This window comes from Mesocricetus auratus, unplaced genomic scaffold, assembly GCF_017639785.1.
Source record: "Mesocricetus auratus isolate SY011 unplaced genomic scaffold, BCM_Maur_2.0 Super-Scaffold_100004, whole genome shotgun sequence".
NCBI lineage: Eukaryota > Metazoa > Chordata > Mammalia > Rodentia > Cricetidae > Mesocricetus > Mesocricetus auratus.
In genome coordinates, this window is record NW_024429189.1 from 43945388 (window position 1) to 43969685 (window position 24298).

Genomic DNA, 24298 nt, shown 5'->3' on the forward strand with positions numbered 1-24298 from the left:
TACACATGTTTTGTTGCCATTTGAAAATGACCTGAGTTTTATATCCATTTTGGTAGTGTTTTTTGAACAAATGATACATGTAGCATGGAAATCACAATACTCAAGCTGCTCAGAAAGGGCTTATTTGGCAGGTTTGATCCATGCATCTTGGGATCCAGTCCTGCTTTTAATGAGTTGTGTTACTTTAAGCCATGGCTACTTCCATTTCCCGATTTGCACCATGGGTACTGTGCTAACTTACAGGATTGTCATAAAGGCAGAACATTTTACACACAGACCTAATGTATGCATCCCAAGAGAGTAGCTTGCATATTGTTTTAGGTGATAAAATGAGAAAACACCTTATCTTGTGTGTAGATTGATGCTAAGCAAAAGCATCTTCAATTGGGTTTGATACAAAAAGGTTCACTCTGAATTAAATGGCTTATCAGAACAACATACCCTGCCACAATCATTTGATGGGAAAATGATTGCTACCCTGAACAAGTGGACAAATTTCTCTCTGTGATTTGTGCCAAAAAAGCCACATTCCATACAGACAATTTTTTTAAAAGGGAAAGGAAAAAAGTAGCTATGCTGGACGCCAGTGTTGCCTAGGTCTCTGAGGCATTTGTGGGGAGCACATGCGGGTGATAAGAGAAGTGGATCCTGGCTACGGAGCCCTGCACCAGGTAACACTCACAGGAGACGCAGTCGCAGAGGCCTCTGTCCACTTGCTTCAGGCTCCTAACCCAACAGAAACGCACAGCCCCCTGCACTATAGCTTCTCACTGGCTTGTTTATTTACCCATCAAGAACCATAAGGACCTTTACTGCATAAAATGCCAAGTGTGGTGGTAATTGACATCAAACGATCCATGTCTCCCAACAAATAAAGACTAAAGTAATAAACATAGAGAGATGAGTGTTTAATGACCTTCAACAAATTTTTATTGTAAGATCCATAACAGTTAACTATATACACTGACATATCTGGCCTGGAGCTGTCCCTGTTTTTAAAGTCAGAGGGAGAGGCCAAAATCCTGCCTTGCTACAGTGGTTCCTACAAAGCTGGACCTCAGTCAGGCACAGGCTTAACCAAAATTGCCAGATCCTCAGGCTTTCACCGTGTCCAAAAAAACCAGAATTCCTCCATCTTAAATACCCTCACACACACACACACACACACACACACACACACACACACACACACACACACGGGGTGGCGGGGAGAGAGAGAGAGATTGGAGAGTCAAGGGAGCAAGCACTTACTACTTCCATAGCTAGATAAAATACACATCCCTTTGCAGATACTATTAAACCATTTATATATGTGCAGTTGAAGCACAATAAATACCTTCCCTCAAGCTGCTTTTAGACTTCCAGAATTCCTGATTACTGACCTTAACTTGGTCCTAACTCCTGGCTATCGCCTGAATTGGAAAGTCACTTTGTTGGTTTTGAGACAGCTTTAGAATGCTCCCACACATAGATTTCATTTGTTTAACAGACCATGATGACAGGAGAAAGCACTAAACACCCTGGTTGACCATCATAATCACTACAGCACAGGGGAACAAGACAGCATGTGCGTGTTCATTTCCTTCCAGTCTCATTCACGGGCTTCAGTTAGGCCCCCAGTCTCTGCAGCCGTGATTAATTTCAGGACTGGATTTGTAGCTTCACTGGGGACTCATTGACTCTCAGATTTGTAAGGATCCCAGAGTAAGAAGGCTGTGGCCCTCTCTCCTCCCTAAAGCCAGAAGCAAACCCTATTCAAACTGGCGAATTTCACATTATGTCATCTAGCAAGTGCAACTACTGAGAACATAAGTTGTGCATTATGATTTGGGAGAGGGAGTGTGGTCACACTCAGGCAGATAGTGAGTGATCACTGTTCACTAAGTTCATAATTAGAATGGTCATAAAAAATGAACGTATCTTTTCTTTGTTACATATATGTTACCTTAAAAAAAGGAATTTTAGAGTGTCCTCAGTCAACTGAAAATGCTTTGAGATTAAGGTAGAGGGGCACCCATTCATGTGAGAAGACAAGGCATATCTGTACCCCAAAGTGTCCAGGGTCATTTAAAAAATAACATAGACCTAGTTTAGGCTCTAATATGACCCAGTTGCTTATTGTTTCCAAGAGAGGATCTTTCTAAAAGTTAAATTAAACTTAGGGCAGAGCCGGGCGTTGGTGGCGCACGCCTTTAATCCCAGCACTCGGGGGCAGAGGCAGGCGGATCTCTGTGAGTTCGAGTCGAGGCCAGCCTGGTCTACAAAGCGAGTTCCAGAACAGCCTCCAAAGCTACAGAGAAACCCTGTCTTGAAAAACCAAAAAAAAAAACCTTAGGGCAGAGGCTCAAAGCCATGGAATCTAATCTTTGCCTGCCGAGTACAATGCACTTCTCTGGCAATTGCTCCTTCTAATGCAAGAAGCCATGGCCATGTTGAAACACACCACTTGCTCCTAGCATAGGTATAGTGAGGATCAGGCACAGAATGCAATCTGTCAACCACCCAACAAATCCCTGTGGCCTGGCTGGTGTAGGAAGGACATGTGACCCAGCAGCTTAGTCGAGTGCTTTACGGACCATTTCTGTCTTGAGCTGAGAGTGCTTGATGCTGCAGTTCTCTGGCAGTGAGACTAAAGATGGCCACCAAAGAATTGCCGGCCCTCAGTAGGGCCCCTCTGTAGGAGAGAGTGGTATTGCCATGCAGCAAGAAGAGCAGACCAGGAATAGAGAGCAAGATGGTGAGGGCATCAGTCCCTGGTTCCAGAAATCTGGATGCATTGTACTTCCATCACACAGACTTAATGAACATCGTGGTGAGTGTGTTCGTGTTTTCTTCCAGTGTTCTCACACAGAAATCTTTATCTGATATAAAATGAGAATCAAAGATATCAACTTTCTCCCTGGATGTTAAGCTTCCTGCCATCCATCTGCCCTGTCTCCACGACATCCTAAATTCTGATAACTACTTGCAGATTTCCATTCTAGTCCATTAATTTTCCTCTAATTTTTATGGCCAATATCGTGTTGTCCTAATTAGTAGGTCTTCAAAGTGTGTGCTTATCTCTTACAGCATCATTTTCATGGCTATCTACCTTTTTCTCTCAGTGATGCTGTTATCATTTCAAATGCATTGCACAATTTTTTCAGGTTTCAAAGACTTACCCATGAGAATTTTGACTGCATTCAATTTTTATCTCACAATTTGACGAACATGTGTATTTATATTTGTGTACCTTTAATTTTGTCTCCATTTGCCAAACTCCTCTTTTATTTCTTGTAGTTAGTTAGGCTTTATGCATTTCTTATAATTTAGGTCTTGCACTTTTTCTTTTGGGGCGGATGCTTCCTTTTATTTTACATGTATGGGTATTTGAGCCGCTTGTAAGTGTAAGCACCATGTGTACACTGTGCACAGAGTCCAGAAAAAGGCTTTGGATCCCCTGGAACTGGAATCACAGACAGCTGCAAGCCACCCTGGGAGTGCTGGAAATTGAGCCTGGGTCCTCCAGAAGCAGCCACGTTCTTGACCACTGAGCCATCTCTCTAGCCCAACTTTTTCTTATTGTTTAGTTCTACAAACATTTATCTTACTAATGAGATTTCTCATCCCATAAGATTCTTTTAGTTCTAAATTTTTAAAAAGAGCCATCCAAGAAGTTGTTCTATTTTGATTGACTGTTATTATCATCCATTTTTCTGGCTCTGCTATCCACAGTAGTCTGGTTTTACATTCTCTACCGGGCTTGTGCCTCGTTTTCCTTTCCTCTGGACAAAAACACTGAATAATGGTAAATGTAGATATTGCTTCATTTCTTACATGTTTGCAAATTCTTTTGGTCATTGTCTTCAGATAGAATGATTTTTATTGTTTTAAATCGGTGCCATATATTCTCACTATCAGAGATTTGTGTTAAGATTGAGCATTGATTTCTTTTGTCAAATGATTTTCTGCCTCACAAGACTCACTTTTTTCTTTATTCTATTAGTATTGCTGAGATTAGCCCTGCCTGTATTCTTTAAGCACATTCTCTTTTAAGTTATTTTTTAAAGACTGAGTTTAATCATAGTGTGATGACTTTAGTAGGGCAGGTACGAAGTAAGTGGATTTACTAATTGAGTAATTAGAAAATGAATTTGCAAACTACTCATCTCTGCAGTCATTCAAACATGAAACAGCTGTGGTCAGTTTGTCCTACTGAGGAAAAACAAGGGAACTAAAGACTCAAATTAATTCATTTCAGAAATGATGAGTTTCAAGGATGCAATATTCTTGAGTAGTAAGCTTGGAGGAGTGAGTTCTCCATGGGAGAATGTCATGCTTCCTTCTACATACATTCCTGTACTCCTCTGTCCCATAAGGATATAAACAAATTGGAAACAACAGCAGTCAGAAAGTTAGCCCAATTCAACTCACGTTGATATACTGGGTACTTAGACACCAGAAAAACAGGCCTTCTGTGCAGCCTTGGAGACAGTATTCTGCCTGTAAACAACGTTAGCAGGGACAATTTCCTGTGATACAGGCCATGTCTACCAGACCCACCATATAAAGTATGTCAGTAGGCTTCCTGACGTCTGTAGGTGGTGAGTGAATCCTAGCTACTCTGTCCTTTCACTAGAAAATCTAACAAGCCCCCCAAAGGAGGACTCCTACCTCATCTTCTCCAGCCTCTCCTGACACACTAGTAAAATTTTGTCTAACTTAAAACCTATAAAGAAATATGGTGACCATGCCTCTGACCAACAGTCTCTAGGTTTTTACAATCCTTCCAGTCAAGAAACACTTCCTAGCTTTCGACTGCTTACATTCTTTCTCTTTTACATTTTTTAAAATGTTCTTGTCAAAAATCTGTTATTCCATGCTCAAAAACACTTTTTACCTTTCAGATAGCCTTCCTCATTAGGAATGTAAGCAACCAAGAAATGCTTACACAAAATCCAATTTTCTCAGCTACCACTCCCTGAGCCAAGCTCTGCTGAGCACCTACTGTGTGCTAAGCACCAAAGCACAGGCAAAATAATGAATATGAATGGGAGGACCATTAAAATAAAGATGACTAAGGCCTGGGATTTTGCATGGAGAGCTTCTTCTGGGTTACCTGAGGAGCAAGCATTAGAGATACAAAATAACATGTGACTTCCAAATGAGAAGTTCACATTTGGGAGAATGTTATCTTCAAATACAAAATTCCAAACAGTTTGTGCTACTTGATGCTTGTATAGATCATTTTCCAAGAAAATAAAAGTGATTTATATGCATTTCCTCAGTATCTACACATCTCCTTGCTGGCCAAGAACCCTGCTTCCCTTCTCACACACATCAGCCTTTTATTGACTTCAAAGAGAGCTTGTTGCATAAAGGGGGAGACCCACAGAGCTGAAATGGACACAAACTGCCATTAATCTCTGAGCACTTCTCAGAGCTAGGGAGGCAGGAAGTGCTGTTATGGCCCTTTAAAAACAAAGGAATTGGACATAAAGGTTAATCAACTTTCCCAGGATCAAAGTGGGTCCTACGAGTTGCTTCAGCTCTGGTCAGACCTGGAATTTGACTACTAGTGTCAAACTTTTATCCCTGGAACAGCCTCGAGCAGTTGACTTAAACTCTCTGTGCTTTTCCTCTTTGTAAATAGAAAATGCACCTACTGTGCAGCATTGCTTCGAGGACTGAGTAAACAAACACAAAATATTGAAATACTGCTTATCACATAGAACTTGTGTGTGTGCACAATAGTGCATATTTGCTCCTATTCTCTTTCAAAAAATGTTAGATTCAGGTTCTAGTCAATCCAGCACATGAGACCTCAAAGACATGTCTCATACCTAAGCTCACACTGAATTAGAAATCATAGAACTAGCTCTACACTAGTGTAGCAAAGTTTGGGGGTGGGAGGGATTCCCTCTGTCCCCCTTCTTGTAATGTCCTTTTTATGACCCTGAATATCCTGACCTGAAATTTGGTTCAACTAATACAACACATTTCCTTCGATGTGTTTCTTCTTGTTTTATTGCAGGGTTGCAAAGATGACATAGGGTCTGAGAAGGTTCCTTTTACCCTAGGAAGATTACCCAGCTTCTTCCAGAGATGCTGCATGCGGGTCTGCAGGGAAGAAAGGACATCTCGTTCTTATGACTAGGCTATAAAATAATGTTTATGCTTAAATCAAATTGTCAGGTCATTCTTCACTTCCAGTTAGTTTCATGTGGGATGTATTACTATACAATCATGATTACAGCTTTGCTTCAAAAGAATCCACACACAAAACAAAACTGGATATGATAAATCTCAATTCGCAAAAGGCTTGCTTCCTGTCCCAAGCAGTTTCATCATTTGGGAATCTGTGTTATAAACATAGTGACAGTAATAGAAACAAGAGTAATTAAAAACTCCTGAAGTGTACTACTACCCCATCCCCTCTACCACCTAGCAAGCCTTAGATTACCTTCCACTAACTAGAGATTTCAGCAAAATTCTAAATCATTTACCTTGTCCTTTAACAAGGCTACCTTGGCATTATGTCACCTGAGTTGATGACAAAAGACCACAGATCAAGCTCAAATGCTATTAAATTCAGGTTCTTGTCCTCAAGAATCATTAGCATCACACTAATGGTGAATTTAGGTGCACTGCCCAAAGTCACACAAAGTTTAATATTAGATTCCTGTGTCTGCTAACTTAAATGCATTTTAAACAATATTGTCCATTATCACTATTGTATAAAATTACTTAAGACATGTACTCAGTTTATAGACACTTTGTGCATCAATGATATTAAGCATATGAATGATATTATATACATATTTAAGTTGTTCAGACACCAACGAGGTCTTTGAAATATGTGTTTTGACCTGGAAATACACCCTTGTATAGGAACTATCTGCCTCACCCTCCAGGGTGAGCCTTTGGCAGTTGTGATTCGTGGCATCAACTATCAAAAGACAAGGATGCTAATACTGTCATATTCTGTCTCCTGGGATTCTGGCATCTGCCCGGATGGAATTGCAAATGGTACAAAGGGAACTGGAAACCTGGTCAGTGGAATTGGATGTTTTGTTCAGAAAATCAATTTTCTTCCTGCAGAAAACAATGACCTTGTTGATGGAGACCCAGTGATGCCACAGGAAGAAGGCGTGATGTCAGCAGTCTATGTAAGGTGCTGGACTCTGGGGAGAGGGACAGGATGCTCAGGCAGGGGGATGGTGTTGTTAGGGATGTATGAAAAGGTGTTCTTTATTAACCCTGTAGCTCCCTCCTGATGTTACCTTCTGAGCTATCCAGTGCCAACAACTCTCACTCTCCAGACGTTTGTTTAGCAATTTTTAAGTACACATGCTGTTACTAGCTGTCACCACCCCCTGTCAGACAGACTCTTGAGCCAATTTCAACTGTGGAAACATTGTTTCTTTAGGCCAACCTCTGCCCAGTCTATTCATTCCCACTTTGTCCCACCCTCTCTGAGACGGAATTTCTAGAGTGTAAGATCCCCCTGTGTGGTTCTCTCTGTGGATGGGCTTACTTCATTTAACAATCTATGTTGTTGAAAGTGTCAGGATTCCCTTAATTTTTAATTCCATTGGGCATCAACGCTACATTTTCTTTACCTATTTATCTGATGGTGGACACTGCTGCTGTTTCCATATCTTGACAGTTTCGAATAGTGCTGCTGCCATAACCCCAGGCATGGAGGTAAAGATGGGAATAGGGCACTGAAGATGTGGCTCAGTGCTATAGTACTTGCCTGTACAAGGCCTTGGGTGTGACCCTTGAGATGCCAAAAGAGAAAACCAAAGATGATTAAGGCAGCAAATGTGAGGCCAGGATTGATGGTGCACGCCTGTAATCCTGGTACTTGCTAAGTGGAGGCAGGTGGATCAATGCTGTGTGCAAGTCTGGGCTACAGAATGAGACCTTGTCTCAAAAACAAAAAACCCAAACAAAAATGAAAAGGAAGGGAAAGGAGATGCACTATCGAAACAGAATAAAGCAATCAAGCAACCAAGGTCACTGAAGCCACCCTTCTTCATTTCCAGGCAAGCATATGTGACAGGCAAGCACCAGGTGTCATGGAGACACTTGCCTGGGGGTGGGGGTTGCAGAACTAACGGAAGCAGGGGGCTGGGGACTCACTTGCTAAAGCTAGTCCCAAGGAACCACGGATATCGAAATTGCCAAAGTAAAAAACTTAAGTTACCGCTGTATAGTCTTTTAACTACATTCATCACTCTCCTTCTGCCTCATTGCCACCAGAAAGCCACTGGCTAGACACTTGACACTCTCAGGAGCATACAGCCGTACGTACCTAACAGTAACTGGTGCCAACATACATCCCGGCTCACCTCCAAATGTGTGTTCTCTTGCACCAGGTTTTATTCAAATGCTCTCTGTTTTTAACATAGAGGGAAACTGCCAAAAAAGAATAAAAATGTTTAGCGATTTAGTCAACAAAGAAATATGAGCTCTCTAGAGATTCAACTCCACTCCCGTATCTCTTCCAGCCACACAAAACACAAACTGATGCTTAGGATAATAGTCCTGACAGAGAAGATCCACAACCAGCAAAGAAATACTTACTTATGCTCAGACACTTCAGTTAACAGAATCTTAGGCTCGGTGCAGTTCTATTTCACCCAGTCATGATAACAGTGCCAACGTAGGTATTGCCTTCTTAGTGTTAGCTAATCAGATTCAAATGAAGCGATCTCAGAGATGGTCTAACAACAAATTTATTTGGCTTTTTTTAGATAAATTTGCTTTTCTTTTGAGTTTCACAAATCAAAAAACTAAGATACTTATAAAGAAACTACCTAATATGGTTTGACGATGCATTCTTGAGATAACCCATTTCTTTTTTATAACTCTTTAAATTATTGAGTTACAAAGTAGAAAAAAAAGAAGGGATGGCTGTGGGGTGGGTGCTTTCTTGTATTCCCCTAGGCTCAGATATAAATTGAATGGGATATTAAATCTATAATTTATGTGCCAGGATACTCTTGAAATATTTGTAGCCCTTAACTATTGGCTAATCAGTACAGCTAAATCAGAGGACTCTGTGAAGAGACACCCTTATTTTACATGAATCAACTGAAGCATGGATAGTCACCTAAGAAGCAGAGGTGTCAAAGATACAACTAATTTCTTCTGATTCCCTCCGCCTTTCCTGTTTATTCTATTTTGTTATTTTTCTATCTACTCAGCTCTGAACTTGCTAATAAGGTGAGTTACTCTAATATTGTATACAACAAAAGAATCTTTTTGTAAATCAAGATTAACACAAAATGATTTTCAACATTATTGGAAATGGCTAGCTACCTTTTATGTACTCCTTACACACACACACACACACACACACACACACTACACACACACACGTGTGAGCCATTCTTCCTAGCATCTTTGTGAGAGGTTACTCGTTGATTAACTCTTGACTGACAGATCCATCTTGGTACTCAGTCATGGCTCCTCCATGGTCCAGCTATGGTGTCAGAGGGAAAATGGCTAGCTCTGAGAAAAGAATTGCTTCAGGAAAGGGCATATGTACAAAGGGCAGCTGTTTCCCTTCTCTCTCAGGACATCCAGGTACCATGACTAAATTTCCTGTGTGTCAGGCCCTAAAAAAGTTCTCTGACCTCAGCCAGAGGCTGGGGATGGGAAACATTCTTTCATTTCAAACCATCTTTCTTTACCTATGTTAGCCAGAAAATCACTGCTTGCTATGTTGCCTTATAAATTATTCCTGTAGGATTTACAGCCATTTCTATGCTTCAAGTCAAACATTCTTTTAAGGCCAAACAGAGTAATTTACAGGATTTGTGTCTCTAAACTATCTTATAAATGGTTGTTCTCTGGTTCAAGGTGAATAACAGTCGGAGGCAGACTAGTATCAAAGAATACTGATTGCAATTCAATTTTATTACCTTGGAGAATTCACCTGGGGGGATCAGGCAGACTGGTTAAAAAAATCTATAGGCTGATCATCATGGGTCTGCACTGGAAGACCCTTTGAAAGAAAACACTCCAATTAGGGGTTTGAGCCTATCTCCATTGATGACCATATTTTTTTTCTCCCAGAGATGCCAAGATGCCACTGTTACTAATCATACCTGCAGTCACATCAAAGCAAGGGATTTGTCCCCAACCTGTAAAGTCTGATCTCTTGGATTGTGGCTGCAAATACTTGCTTAGATCCAGACACACCCAGCTGCCGCCCTCCATCTTTATCATAATTACAAACACAACGTTAATGCCATTCCAGCTTCTCACATTTATTTCACTGCTATTTTAAGTCCAAGGCTGGCAAGAATCGAGATTTTTCTGTCTGGGCACATTTACTCTGTACAGGTCTGGACATACCCCCCCGCTGGCCTGTAGTATTGACGTGATGTGGAGTTTGATAACACATCGACATCATTTTCTGCCTGTTCATCTGCCAAAGGACACAAACACCTCTCCATTCCCCAGGCGTATATGCAATACTCCAAACCATTCCACCAGCTGTAGACATCTCAGGCTGGTGGTAAAACCACATGAGGAACCCTAGGCGGTGAAACTCAGCTCAGGTGCTGATTTTAGTCTGGGGAGCTAAACAAAGGCAAGCCAAGTTTGCATTTTCTTTCTTTCCTGTCTTTAAAGCCTAGGGATTATTTAGATAAAAGTAAAATATGTAAGGCTTTGTCAAAGGTTCCTCTCTCTTGTAATCTCAATTTGCAGACATGAGTGATTCCCCAGGGCCAAGCCAGTGAGAAGTTGAGATTTTACCAAATGTGCACACGCACCTTAGCAGCCAGACGCCTGTGGAAAATTGAATGTGAGGGGCAGGAAATGAAGTGCAAATGGAATTGGGACATCTGCAGTCCTGGTGTGTTCACAGGAGAGGAGTCAAGTCACTACTGTGAGTAGCAAGAGCCAGTGCTAATGTGAAAGAACTGGGAAACTTTAGACTACCTTTCAGCTCCCAAAAGAAGGCTATTGCATCCAGGTAGCTTTGGACCCCCATGTTCATCAGTTATTCTGCTGGTTTCTATGGCGACATCCTCCTAGGTATTTGTAAGGTCACAAAGGGAAGAGCTAACCCTCTTACTCCTGGAATAACTAATGTGGTTCTGTTACTTGCTTGATGTAAATGGTCTCAAGTGACAGCAAACTGTACATATAGTCAATTACAACTGCTCAAAGGAAATGATTTGTTGTAACAGCCGCTGTTCAACCTCTGTGACATCAATGTTTCTATGGAAACAGTTGCCCATTGCACTGGTTTGAATTGAGTATTGATCAAACTAGGGCCAACACTATTTCAGAGACTTGCTACTTTACTGTGTGGCAATTTACGATAGGAACTCATAACATCACTGTATATTTCAAGCCCCAAGGAACCAATTTAGCAGACAGTTACAGTAGAATATTAACAGAGGTCAATAATGGAAGTCTGATTATAGTCCTAGAACAATTATTCAATGCTTTTGTTGTCTGCCCTTTCAACATTCCAGCAGCTATTACGGTTTTTCAAATAATAATATTCATGCCTAGAGAAAGTGCTGTATTCATTCATCTTCTATCTTAAACTTTATTTTTCATTGTTATGTTATCTATCAATAAAATTATTCAGCTATATTAACCAAGCTGTGACCCCTCAGAAGTAAATAACTATTGATCAAGGAGTAAAGATCCGCTGGTGCACAACACTGTTTTCCATTAATGATCTTATTGGCCCAGCTGATAAGAAGGCTCACTCTGAACCACAGAAGACACAAAAGTAAAGAATAATTCTATGAAAAATAGGGGCTCAATTTCCCGTGTCTACTGAAGATTGAATCTTCTAGCCTCGATTGAAGGAGAAGTGAAAAATCCAAGCAACCCCCAGCAGAACTGTTCTGTGAGCCCTTCATTCTCTGCAATACGTCCATTATCTATGTATGTTTTTCAATCTTCTTTGGAAAGAGTCTTCATGATGATTTTGTCTAACCTCTCCTCAAAGAAACAGGGTCAGAAAACCTTAGACAGACAAACAGAGATAGATGATAGAAAGACAGACAGACAGATAGATGCATAGGTAACTTAGACATGTACACATATATGTGAGGTTAGGTTATATTGGAAAAAATCATAATTTATTAACATCGCTTATCTGAATGAAAATACACAACAATGATTTCTGTCCTTAGATTGATTTTTCAATAACTTCAGTCAACCAATGTTAGAACATCATTTACTTCTTTCCTTTTGAGTCATAAGTCCAACAGTCTGCTGAAGTGACATTGACCATGGTGTAGTTATGTCTGTGAGAATGAAGCTGAAGTTGTGAATCTTCAGAAAGCACTTCCATAGCATGGCTACATGCCTAGTAAGGGGTTGTCTGTAGATGTAACCTGTTTCAATATATGGATATGAGGACTAAGTTTTTATTATACTAATTGAAAATTAAGGCTCGGAGAATGTTTTTTGTCAGGTTATAACAGATTTCCCCACCTGCTTGAAGAAATCCCTTACTCATAAAAGAAAAAGAATATTCTTGCAAATGAGATTGATTTCTGAAATCCTTGTCTAGAAAGCTCAAAAGTAAATACAATTTGAAAAATCAGTTCAGGAAAGAAGAAAAATCTAAAATAATTCTAAAATGTCTAAATCCCATTCTCTCTTTCTTTTGTCAACTAAGACTAAGCCATTTTGAAGAAACGCCATCTTTATACTCAGGGAAATGCATAAAGAAAATATTTATTAAGTGTCCATTAAATGCTAGGTATTGTTCTGAATACTGGAACACAGGTGAACAAGATTAGGTCTTGAGACTGACAGGCCTATTCTAGTAGGCAGTAAGAATATTTGCCGTGCTGAACAGAAAGTTTTGGAGATAAATCATACCTTTACCCATATTTGATGTTTCCTTCTATGTCTCTTTTTACTATATTTTACTACCAGATTGCTAATTTGTTTATTTATACCCTGATTTTCTATTAAAAAAAGAATGTAAAACATGTTACAAAATGGAAATGGAAAGAAATTATGGCAGATGGAAACTAGAAATAGGAAAAATAGATAAGTCTGGAAACATAACCAAGTTAGCAAGCCCCAGGCATGCCAGAAGGCCCAGTATACATTCTACGGGTAGACAGACAGACATTTGGCTCTGAGTTCCTAAACAGCCAAAGCGAAGAAACAGAATTACCAGCCATGGTTCTCCATCACTGGGATTAAAATAAAGCAGAGCAACAGCACCACATTTAAAGCAAGTCCACAGAGGAAGCACTGATGTTGACCCTGGAACTGACCAGAGAACTCCCCACACATCGTAAGAAGCAAGGCTTGGTGGTGTGAGAAACAATGCCCTCCATTACGGACTGTGTGGAAATGCACCATTGTGTTCCACAGTACTGGAACACAAAGACTTTTCAGTGGAATTTAATAATCACAATTCTGTAGGGGAATCAAAAAACCTTCCCAAAAGTATTGCTGGATATTAGTATCTCACTATTGAGAATCCATAAAAAACGCATGGTGCTTTAGTAATATACTGGCTGGTTTGGGGTGTCAACTTGACACAAACTAGAATCATTAGAGGAAGGATCCTCCATTGAGAAAAGGCCTCCATGAGATCCCAGCTGTAAGACATTTTCTTATTTACTCATCAATGTGGGAGGGCCCAGCCCAGGGTGAGTGGTGCCACCCCTAGTCTGCTGGTCTTCAGTTCTATGAAAAAGCGGTCTGAGCTAGCCATGGAGTACAAGCCAGGAAGCAATTCCCCTCCATGGCCTCTGCATCAGCTCCTGCCTTGTATGAGTTCCTGTCCTGACTTCTTCATTGATGAACAGCAATGCTAAAGTGTAAGCCTAATAAACCCTTTCCTCCCCAACTTGCTTTTTGGTCATGGTGTTTCATCTCAGCAATAGAAATCCTACCTAAGACAAGTGCCCACAGGCACATATCTAACTTGGAAGGATAGACTCTCCTGGTATATCTTAAAGATCTTTCATGATGATAGCTTTTTGCTTGGATGAAGTTCCCTTACTTTCAACTCTGTGTCATCTGATTGCATCTATAAATATCCATATACATATTTGTATGTGCACATACGTGTAGAATTTTTAGCTCTATAAGTGGGTATGGAAGGGTTTTGCACAAAATTTCAATCTCTGACTCTCTAACTCTTTTTGACTCAGACTGCTCCTGACTTCTCCAAGCCAGGTCTTTTGTAGTTAAAAAAAAAAAGTGGTGCATCACTCTTGGATTCAGCTATCTGAAAGCGATAATTTATTTAAAGGGTAAGTGGTATAGAACTGAGACACACCCTGCTTTACTCCCACCTCCATCCAACACCCTAAGTTGATGTCAGTCGTTAATTCATTTAGGTCAATGCAGAAAGGTGACAAAATCTCACTAGGTGACTGTTGGGTGGCAAAGGCCATAGCAGAAGTCATACTGAGGTTCCTTGCTTGCAAGATGGTAAAGTTGAAAGCCAAGAATGCAGGGCTGGGTTGTAGCGCAGAGGAAGGGCACTTGCCTAGAAATGGGAATGTAGACAATAGGAAGTGAAACCTACAAAGCCAAGAAGGGTGGTGTCGGAGTCACATTTACAAGGGATCATCCCAAATTAGCCTCAACAGGGAAAACCTGAATAGAGAGCAGAAAGCTTGTCCTGGTCAGAGGAACCAAGAATTGCCAGGCACTCTAATGGGGGATGTCTTTCTGTATGCTGTGAATATATGTTTCTCTTATTGGTTGATGAACAAAGCTGTTTCAGTCAATGTACAGGCACAATTTAACAAGGTGGGAAATCCAAACAAGGACAGAGAAAGGTAGTAGGTGGAGTCAAGGAGACATCATGTAGCTGTTGAGGGAGCAAGAGGTCCAGACATCACCAGTAAGCCAAAATCACGTACACAGACTAATTGAAATGGGTTAATAATGAAGAGAGAGCTAGCCAATAAGAAGCCTGAGCCATTGGCCAAACCATTTATAATTAATATAAGCCTCTGTGTGTTTATTTGGGACTAAATAGCAGTGGGACTGGCAGGACAGAAACTTCTGTCTACAGCACTCCCAATCTGATACATAACCCAGAAAAGCTGTGCAAGAAGAGTAATCAGCTGTTAAATCCAAAGTTGAAAGTAAAAACGAGAAGGTCTCAATGCTGTTACAAAACCAGCAGGCGGTGTTGAGATGGTAGCACCTGTGGGGTTGAGCTTCACAGTGCCTAGATATTATCCCACTCAAGACATGTCACAGAAGCTGGTGAGCTCTGTCATTGAAGTCACTGAAGCAGCAACCTGTGAGCTACTCTAGCTGCTTTTAGCATCACACACAGGACCCTGCTAATGACTCATTCTGGATATCACAGGAGCAGGAGGATGGTTTTCCTAAAGCACTTTGGGAGTTCTTCTGTGTAGAAAACACTAGAAATATCAATCAAAATTGCTATCATTAATCAGAAAAATCCACAAGTATTTCACGGCTGCTTATCTCACAAGGAACTATGGAAGCCCAGGTACCAAAAAAGGTGAGTTCTTAAGCTCAGACAGGTAGGATGGAGATGGCAGAGCAGCACAGACATGACCAAAAAGCTGGGGACTATCCTTGCTGAAGACCAAAGCCACTTCCCATCTCCAGGGCTATATCCTATCCGTTTTGTTCTAACAACTAGAATTTATCACCACAGACTAAAGTTATGAGTTGCTTACAAAAACCTCAAAGAAACAACTGATACACACACACACACACACACACACACACACACACACACACACACTGAGTCCTCCCTGTTCCATGTGATATTTCAAGAAACTAACTTGAATTATATTTATGGATTTGCAAGTCTACGATGTGGAGGCATCCTGTATCTAAGCAATCTGAGAGTAAGAGAACTCAATGTAGTAAATAGGAAACAAGGAATGTCTTGGGTGCCATTGAACTGGTTTTCACTCCCCTCACTCTCCAAACCTTGTGTAATTATGTTCCAGAATCTACACTCACCATAAAACCAAACTGCCAAACAGATTCACCCTCACTCGGTTTCCCACCAAGGAATTTGTATTTATGATTCTTAAACAATGACATGTTTATGGTAATATTTAAATTTAGTAAAGCCTGAGATGGGCTTCCCTTCCAGCTTTGATTTTACAAAGACCAAATGGACTTTAATAGCCGTTCTTCTGTGACCATTGATCTGACCCTCACCTCTCTTCATTCACCTTCTGAAACAATAGATAACTCCCAGTAGGGTTTTGTGAGATCTACTTTGTTGTGCAATAGTTCTGTCCAACAACAGGATTTGACGAACATAGCTGTCTATTTGCAAAAGCACAGCATAGATGTAAAGGGGATGACAGGGGAAATGGGATTAGTTCTAGGAGACCCCCCCAAAAAAAACCAAAGTAATAGTCATAGACCCTTTGAGGTGAGCTTACCATTTTCAGACTCCATTTCAGCATGAAGGCAGAGTTGTCAAGGGTTTATCACATATACACTCGGTGTCTACTCTGTTCTTCCTTGCAGTGCTGATCATGTTCATTCATGCAAAGTCCTGTTTCTTGGCAGCCATTCTCTATTTTTCAGAAATGTGTGTTGCTTGTCGATCTGGAATCAACTATTATATAGAGAAGTAGACAGGTTAGGTGTCTTGGAATTACTGATGTGAAAGTAGTCATTATAGAAGGCCCTGGTATTCTTGCTTCTGATATTTTCTTTCAAAAAAAGTTTAAAAAAAAGAGGACTTTGCTTTTCATTTCTCAAAGCAAAAATTTTAAATAAATTACTTTTTAAAAAGTAAAAAAGCAATTATCTTTTCACTTTTGTTTCCAATATTTGCTTATTTTTCCATTTTTATTTATTCACTGAGGATTTCATATATGCATACAATGTATTTCAATCATAATTATTCTTCCCATTTCCCCACTCTAGCTCCTACTAGACCACATTGGCACTTACATGGGCACACACATACACACACACACACACACACACACACACACACACACACACTGCTCTCCCAACTTCACATTCTCTATCAAAAATAATCTACTGAGTCTAGCTAGTAAAGACAGGGTCTAAATGAGTCCACCAGACCCAAGATAAAGAACAAATAGGTATTTATTAGAGAAGCACTTACACAGATAAGAGTAAATAACAGCCTCAGTCTTCTTGCTCCAGAAGACGCAGTCTCTGCCCTTCCGATGCTCTCCACAACCCAAGAGAGCGCAAGCCAGCCCCTCCTCTACCTTATAATGGGTCACATCTGCACTTGAAACCATGCCACCACTACAAGTTCACTGGCAAGGCAAGATGCCACTGCAAGTTAGTGGTGCCCATATAGATGCATGTGTAAGGGGCAATCCACTGGTACATGGCCAGCTTACTATGGTCAACACCCCTAAAGATAATGTCTACATGCTTTTTTGCCTTTACTTCTTCTTTCTCCCAAAGAAACAAACATTGCATTTTAGAAATTATTCATTGGAACACTTTGGTCCTCTACATATCCCAATGTATAAAGAATTAGGAACTGGGTAGATAGAATATTACAGGCTCAAAACTAAGTAAAGGAATGTGGTTTATGGTGAGTGTGTCTTTGTGGCAGAAATGATGAGCTATGTAGATAGCAAAGCAACCACCCCCAGAATGATCTGACAGTGGAGCTCAGCCTTAACAATAGTCTAGAATGCTCTGGGCAACTTTTGAAATTCCTGATCCCATCTAAGAACAAATTCTGTAGTTGTAGGACCCAGGGCAGCCAAAACTAAGAACCACAAAGAAATGTGCCCATATGGGAGTGCTTAATTTCTGCTCTTAGACAGCTCACATTTTAAACCTTTCTTCCTAAAGATGCTTTTGTTGCCATAGCAGTTGGTAAAGACCAATAGAGGACTCCCCCTATTGGGGGAAGCAGAGACCATTGAAGGGATGCTGTAAGTAACATCATGCTGAAGATTATACTATGTACAGAGGTGGCCCAGCTATCCTACAAAGAGTCCATGATCAAATGGGAGAGTACAGTTTCAGGACTTGCAGGCTGTTGAATTCCCAAGGGATGAGCCCTGGAAACCTGTCTGTGGTACCTCAGACTAGCCCTCCAGTCTCAGTGCTGCCATCTAGAGGAGCAAAAGCATCTCGTGCGACAGGAGTGGCTGAGACGTTCATAAATTTAGGTTGTTTAATCTCTGTTCCTTCCAAACTGCTTCTTAAGAACATCTTTACAGATACTCATTAAATACTTGTAAATACATTTGTCTATTAATTATATGAGCTGTAATTTGATATTAAAACAAGATGTAAAGGAATTAAACACCCAAGACAAGTGAGTATTGCTCTCTTGCTGGCATTATTGTTATTTAACCTCTTCACTTCCTCTAATCCTGACATCACTTCCTGAATCCCAGATAGATTTGTTTAAATTCTGTCTTTAGCACCAGTATTCTTGAATTCAGAATGGCAGAACCTCAAGAGGACTCAGATAGTGATTCCGCGTCCTCACCTGTGGCTCCGCACTCCAGACACTACCATTCCAGAGTCCTAGTAGCGTTTGGGCTAAGGCTCACTGTCCAACTGCAGAGAAAGTCTGCAACAGCATAAATGTTTCCTCCCCGCTAGACTTTCTGGGGTTGTTCAGTCCAAAAATTCAGAATTTATTGAAGAGGCTTTTTTTCTTCATTTATTCTTTTATTCTTAAGGTGTTCGCCCATGTCCGGGGTTGGAATATGTTCAAGTAACAGATGTCACACTACTCCTGGGAGTCCTGGCTGTTTCCATCTTATGGACCTATTACAAAGGCCGCCTGCTTCCTCTCCTTATGGTGAGCCGCTGCAACCCTGGACTTCTGCTCTCCTTTTTGTGGTTTGGAATCAGTGTTTTGTCTTCACCAATGAGATGTGCATACACCCTCATCGCTGATACACATTGAATTAGTCTTCCAGGAGAAACATAGCTCAAACCATTAGACAAAGCAACAAAGAAAGGAGCAGATGGTCACACAGCATGAGTCAGTGTTACCCAGAGCTTGTTGTGGGATGTCCAGGCGGCCTGCCTAAGACTAGAATATGATCCGAAGATTCCAGGTACATCAGTTCCTGTTACAGCACAGCAGCTGCTGGTCACACCCAGTCTGGTGATGTTCCAAGGAGGCCAGTTTCTGAGTCCAAAAGGTTGGGATTTTGTGAGGAATGTCTTAGGAGCTAAATCTCTAGTACTTTCACCTGCAAGGCCTGAGCTGCTGGCCTCAAAGAATGCCTGAGCCTCTCAGCAGAGGAACTGGGTGGGGGGCATCCCGGAAATTCGAAACGAAGTAGGGAGCATTTTTTAAAACCATTTTGAACAAACTCACATTGAACATGATACTGTGTTGCATAACTACATTTTCATACAGGTAATCACTGTACATTGCACATAGCTATCTCTACCCCCCCATTCCTCCTCTTTCCAGTTTTGAACCTATACTTCACATCATATATGCACGCATGTTTTTATTCATCTTGATAAAATGTAGGAACCACAGATAAGAGAAAACATCCAATATTTGTCGTCCTGGGGCTGACCAAATTAAATTATTGCAAATGTCTCCTGTTATGTGTATCTTCCTGCAAACACTGTAACTTCCTCTTCTTTGTGCCTGGAAACACTCCACGGTGTACATAAACCACATTTCCTATCCAGTCCTCTGCTGCTGGACTCCCAGGAACTTAGTTAGCTCTGGTGACTGATGGTACAGTAAACAGTGACATGCAAGCACCTATGACATGCTGACTCAGAGTCCTTTGGGTGAACAGGAGTGGTATATCTGGGCCACATGGTAGGTCCACTGTCAGGTTTCTTTTGAGAAATCTCGAAATGAAACACATTTTTGTTGTCTCCATCACTGGGAACAAGAGAAGTGCCAGCATGCAGTCAATAAGGGGTCAAGGGTGCCAGGCATCCTGCCAACTATGAGGCAGCTCTGTTCAACAAAGACATGCCCCACATCGTTCAGGATGTCCCTGGTAGGGGATGTCCTTCTGTATGCTATGAATATATGTTTCTCTTATTGGTTGATGAATAAAGCTGTTTCAGCCAAAGGACAGGCAGGATTTAACTAGGCGAGAAATCCAAATAGGGATAGAGAAAGGTATAGGTGGAGTCACTAAGACACCATGTAGCCACCAGAGAGGTAGAGTGCCCAGGCATTCTCTGGTAAGATAAGACCACGTGGAGATACACAGATTAATAGAAATGGGCTAATAATTAAGAGAGAGCTGGCCAATAAGAGGCCTGAGCCATCAGCCGAACAGTTTATAATTAATTTAAGCCTCTGTGTGTTTATTTGGGACTAAACAGCAGCAGGACCAGGTGGGACAGAAACTTCTGTCCACATGTCCCCTGGAATTCAAATGAGTATAAGGACAAAAAGAATACTGAAGCCATCTTAGCCTCTTACCCATCTCCATTTTATACATCACCACAAATTATGTGTTGCATAATCCAATAGCTACTTAACTTTTATGGAAATACAACTACTGTGATAATAGAGGGAAGCTGAGTTTTAGTTTGTTTAGAACTTGCTTAAAAATTACTGTTCACTTGTAGATATTCATTATATTAAACATGGCAGGGCCGTTTCCAGCCCATGAGTTACCAATGCACCACACCTCTCTGGTCTAAATTCAAAGATCCTGAACTTCTAAACATTCATATTTGTCTACAAGTACCTGATTATTAAATTGTAGATGTTGTGATCATTTTCAAGCCTTTACATGTTGAACATTATTATAATTTAGCTATTTTTACCTTGTACTCATTCATAACGCAATTAAAGTATCTGAAGTTTGTATGTGTCTGTATTAAATTTTCATTTTTTATAAAGGGAACATTATAAAATTCTTGTTTTTAAAATGGTGTGGGTGACTGACATTATGAAGATATCTTCCAGTGTCTGTTGAACCGTGTGGTAAGACAGGCCAGCCTGAGATGGCTGGGTTTGTCTCTATAAAACACTTCTAGTTTCTGGGTCTTAAAAGATCCTTGAGCTGTTTTTGTTTGTTTGTTTTCAATGCATAACCCATAAAAATCAGGGATATGCTTTTGCTACTACTAACTCGTACTTTCCAATCAGAACATGGCAGCTGGACAGTTGAACTTGCATGTGTAAACACATAGCCAATTTCCATAGTTCCCCGTGGTACTATGTGATAAGACGTAGTAAGGCCTATATTCAAGCCCTACTTCTGTTTCCCACAAGTCTGACCCCTGACCCATGGTAGCAAGTGGCTTTTCAAAGCCTCTTCCTCTAGTAAACACATTGTGAATGTACATCCTCCCTTCCCATGGGCTGCGAAGATTCTATGAGGTCTCATATGTGACCGAGATTTGTGGGCTGCAGAATGTAGCTGGATTTGATGTTTCACTGATTTTTCTTCCCCACCCCCGACCCCTGTACAGGATACCTAGGTCTCCGGATAAGGGCAGCACGAGGGTTTTTCAGTCTCTTGGAGTGTGTCTGAAGCTGAACCGTTCCTAACAGAGCTACAGAAACACAGGAATGGCTTTGCTGACTTCACCCAATGTGCTGTGGCAAGAAAACCATCACTGGGCCTTAGAGCTTCACAACCCTGTATCTGCCCCCATTCCATGTGAGAGCTGGCTGAAAGCAGGCTGCATACTTGGAACCCTGAGCTTGTAAACTTGGGTTAGCAGTCCCTAACCTGATAATTAGCAATAAATGACAAGTGAGAGAACTTGGCGCAAGAGTACTATTACTGATTTACTGAGAAACTGAAACAGCGTTATCTGCCTAATCCTTTCTGAACTATTGCTGGCTGTTTAGGGAGACTTGGAATAGCAAGATTTAATCTCCTGACTCTACAATCCAAGAAGCCACCTCCAAGCACCCTCCTCAGTGCAATTAGAGAGGAGATTGTGCCTTCATCCCCATTAAGGGACAAGAAAATCAAACAACTACATTAGCTGGTGATGTGTTAGAACCGGATGGGAACAGGGGGCTTCTGGTGATCACATTGTATCTGTGTCTGCATTGTAACCCAAGCCCAGTAAGGCAACCGCTGAAGATCAGTCCTGAGCACACCATGGTAATAAACCCTAGTGCTGGAGAGAAACACAGAGATGTGCTCCTGTCAGCTTTGGGGACATGTTTGCTAGCAAAGGTCATCCAATCTTTTTTAAACATGTGTGCATACAGGCTGTGCATACAGGCAAGTGTGTGTGTGTGTGTGTGTGTGTGTGTGTGTGTGTGTGTGTGTACCATCAATCTCCTGGAGCTGGAGTCATAGGCGGTTGTGAGCCACCCCATAGTGATGCTGAACCCTCTAGAAAAACAGGAAGCATTCTTTTCTTTATTGTTTTTTGTTTGTTTACTCCTTTTGTATTTGTTTGTTTTTACATTCCAACCCCAATTACCCTTCCCCCTCTCCTCCCAGTCCCCTCCCTCTCACCTCCCCTTTTCCCCACCCCCAACTACTTCTCCTCCACCTCCATCTCCATCAGAAAAGGGCAGGCCTCCCATGGCATAGGCATATCAAATTGCAGTGTGAGTAGGCACCTCCTCTCCACTAAGGCTGGATGAGGCAACCTGGTAGGAGAAAAGGGTCCCAAAAGCAGGTAACAGAGTTAGAGACAGCCCCCCCACATTAGAAGTCCCACAAGAAGACCAAGTTACAACTGTAACACAAGCAGAGGGCCTAGGTCAGTCCCATGCAGGCTCCCTGGTTAATGGTATAGTCTCTATGAGCCCAGGTTAGTTGATTCTGTGGGTTTTCTATGGCTCCTACAATCTTTCCTCCCATTCTTCGGCAGGATTCCCCCAGGTTTGTCTAATGTTTGGCTGTGGGTCTCCACATCTGTTTCTATCAGTTGTTGGGTGATGACACTTGGGCTAGGCCCCAATCTATGAGTATAACAGAATATCATTAGAAATCATTTCATTGATTTTTTCCAGTTATATTTGGTTCTACCCAGCCTCTGGGTCCTGGCCCTCAAGGCAGTGTCAGGGGTTGGCTTCCTCTCATGATAAGGCACTCAAGCTGAACCAGTCATTGGTTGACCACTCCCACAATTTCTGCACAGCCTTTATCCCAGCAGATCTTGTAGGCGGGGCAAGTTGTAAGTGGAAGGTTTTGTGGCTGGCTGGTGTCCCAATCCATCCCCTGGAAATCTTGCCTGGTTACAGGAAATGGCTGGTTCAGGCTCTGTATCCCCATTGCTGGAGTCTTAACTAGGGTCATCCTCATAGATTCCATAGGTTTCTAGTTCATCCCTGAGATCTTCCCCCGACTGCCTGCTTATTCCAGTTATCTCTCCCAGTACTCTCTCCCTCCATTCTTCCCCCAGTCCCTCCCATTTCCATCCCCATCCAGAACCCCCCTTTCCACATGATGTCTATTCTATTTCCCATCACAGGGAGATTGATGTGTCTTCCTTGAGCCTTTCTTGTTACTTAGCTTCTCTGGGTCTGCAGATTGTAGCATGGTTATCCTATACTTTATGAATAATATCCACTTATAAGTGAGTACATACCATGTTTGTCTTTCTGGGTATGGGTAATCTCACTCAGGATGATCTTTTCTAGTTCCATCTATTTGTCAGCAAATTTTCTGATGTCATTATCTTTAACAGGTAAGTAATACTCCATAGTGTAAATATACCACATTTTCTTTATCCATCCTTCAGTTGAGGGACATCTACATTGTTTCCAATTTGTGGGTATTATGAATAAAGCTGCTATGAACATAGTTGAGCAAGTGTCTTGTGGTATAATTGAGCATCCTTTGGGTATATGCCTAAGATTGATATAGCTGGGTCTTAAAGTAGATGGATTCCCAATTTTCTGAGAAATCACCATATTGATTTTCCAAAGTGGCTATAAAAGTTTGCACTCCCACCAGAACAGAAAGCATTTTTAACCACTGAACTATATTTCCAATACTTTCTAGGGAAATTTTAAGTGGGGCATATAATCTCCAGGCCTTGGAAGAAATTACTTTGTGGTGTTAAATTTTGGTTCAAAGGAGAAAGCAGGAAGTACCCATGATGAGAGAGGTAGTGACTGCATCTTCTCCCAGGCCTTATGGTACCATCAGCCATAATATCACACTCTGGACCTTATTACAAGTCCCCCAAGTCTAAGGATACAGCTCAGTTGGTAGTATACGTGCTTAGCACACACAGAAGGCCTGCATAAATCAGAGGAAGTGGTCACACTTGTGATCCCAGCACTTACCACAGAGAAGCAGAAAGACCAAAAGCTCATGGCCATATATAGTTATATAAAAAGTCTAAGGCCTGAGGCCAGCCTGGGCTACATGAGATCTGGATTAAAAACAAAACAAAGCAA

At 41.3% G+C, this 24298-nt stretch overlaps 1 long non-coding RNA gene across 1 annotated transcript; it reads left to right on the forward strand.

The window, feature by feature from the left end:
- The first annotated feature begins 15298 nt into the window (after positions 1 to 15298).
- On the forward strand, positions 15299 to 21795 carry LOC121140186. Its single transcript, XR_005876994.1, has 3 exons — positions 15299 to 15487; positions 18654 to 18775; positions 21391 to 21795. It is a non-coding gene; the product is annotated as an uncharacterized LOC121140186 (long non-coding RNA).
- Positions 21796 to 24298: the final 2503 nt, after the last annotated feature.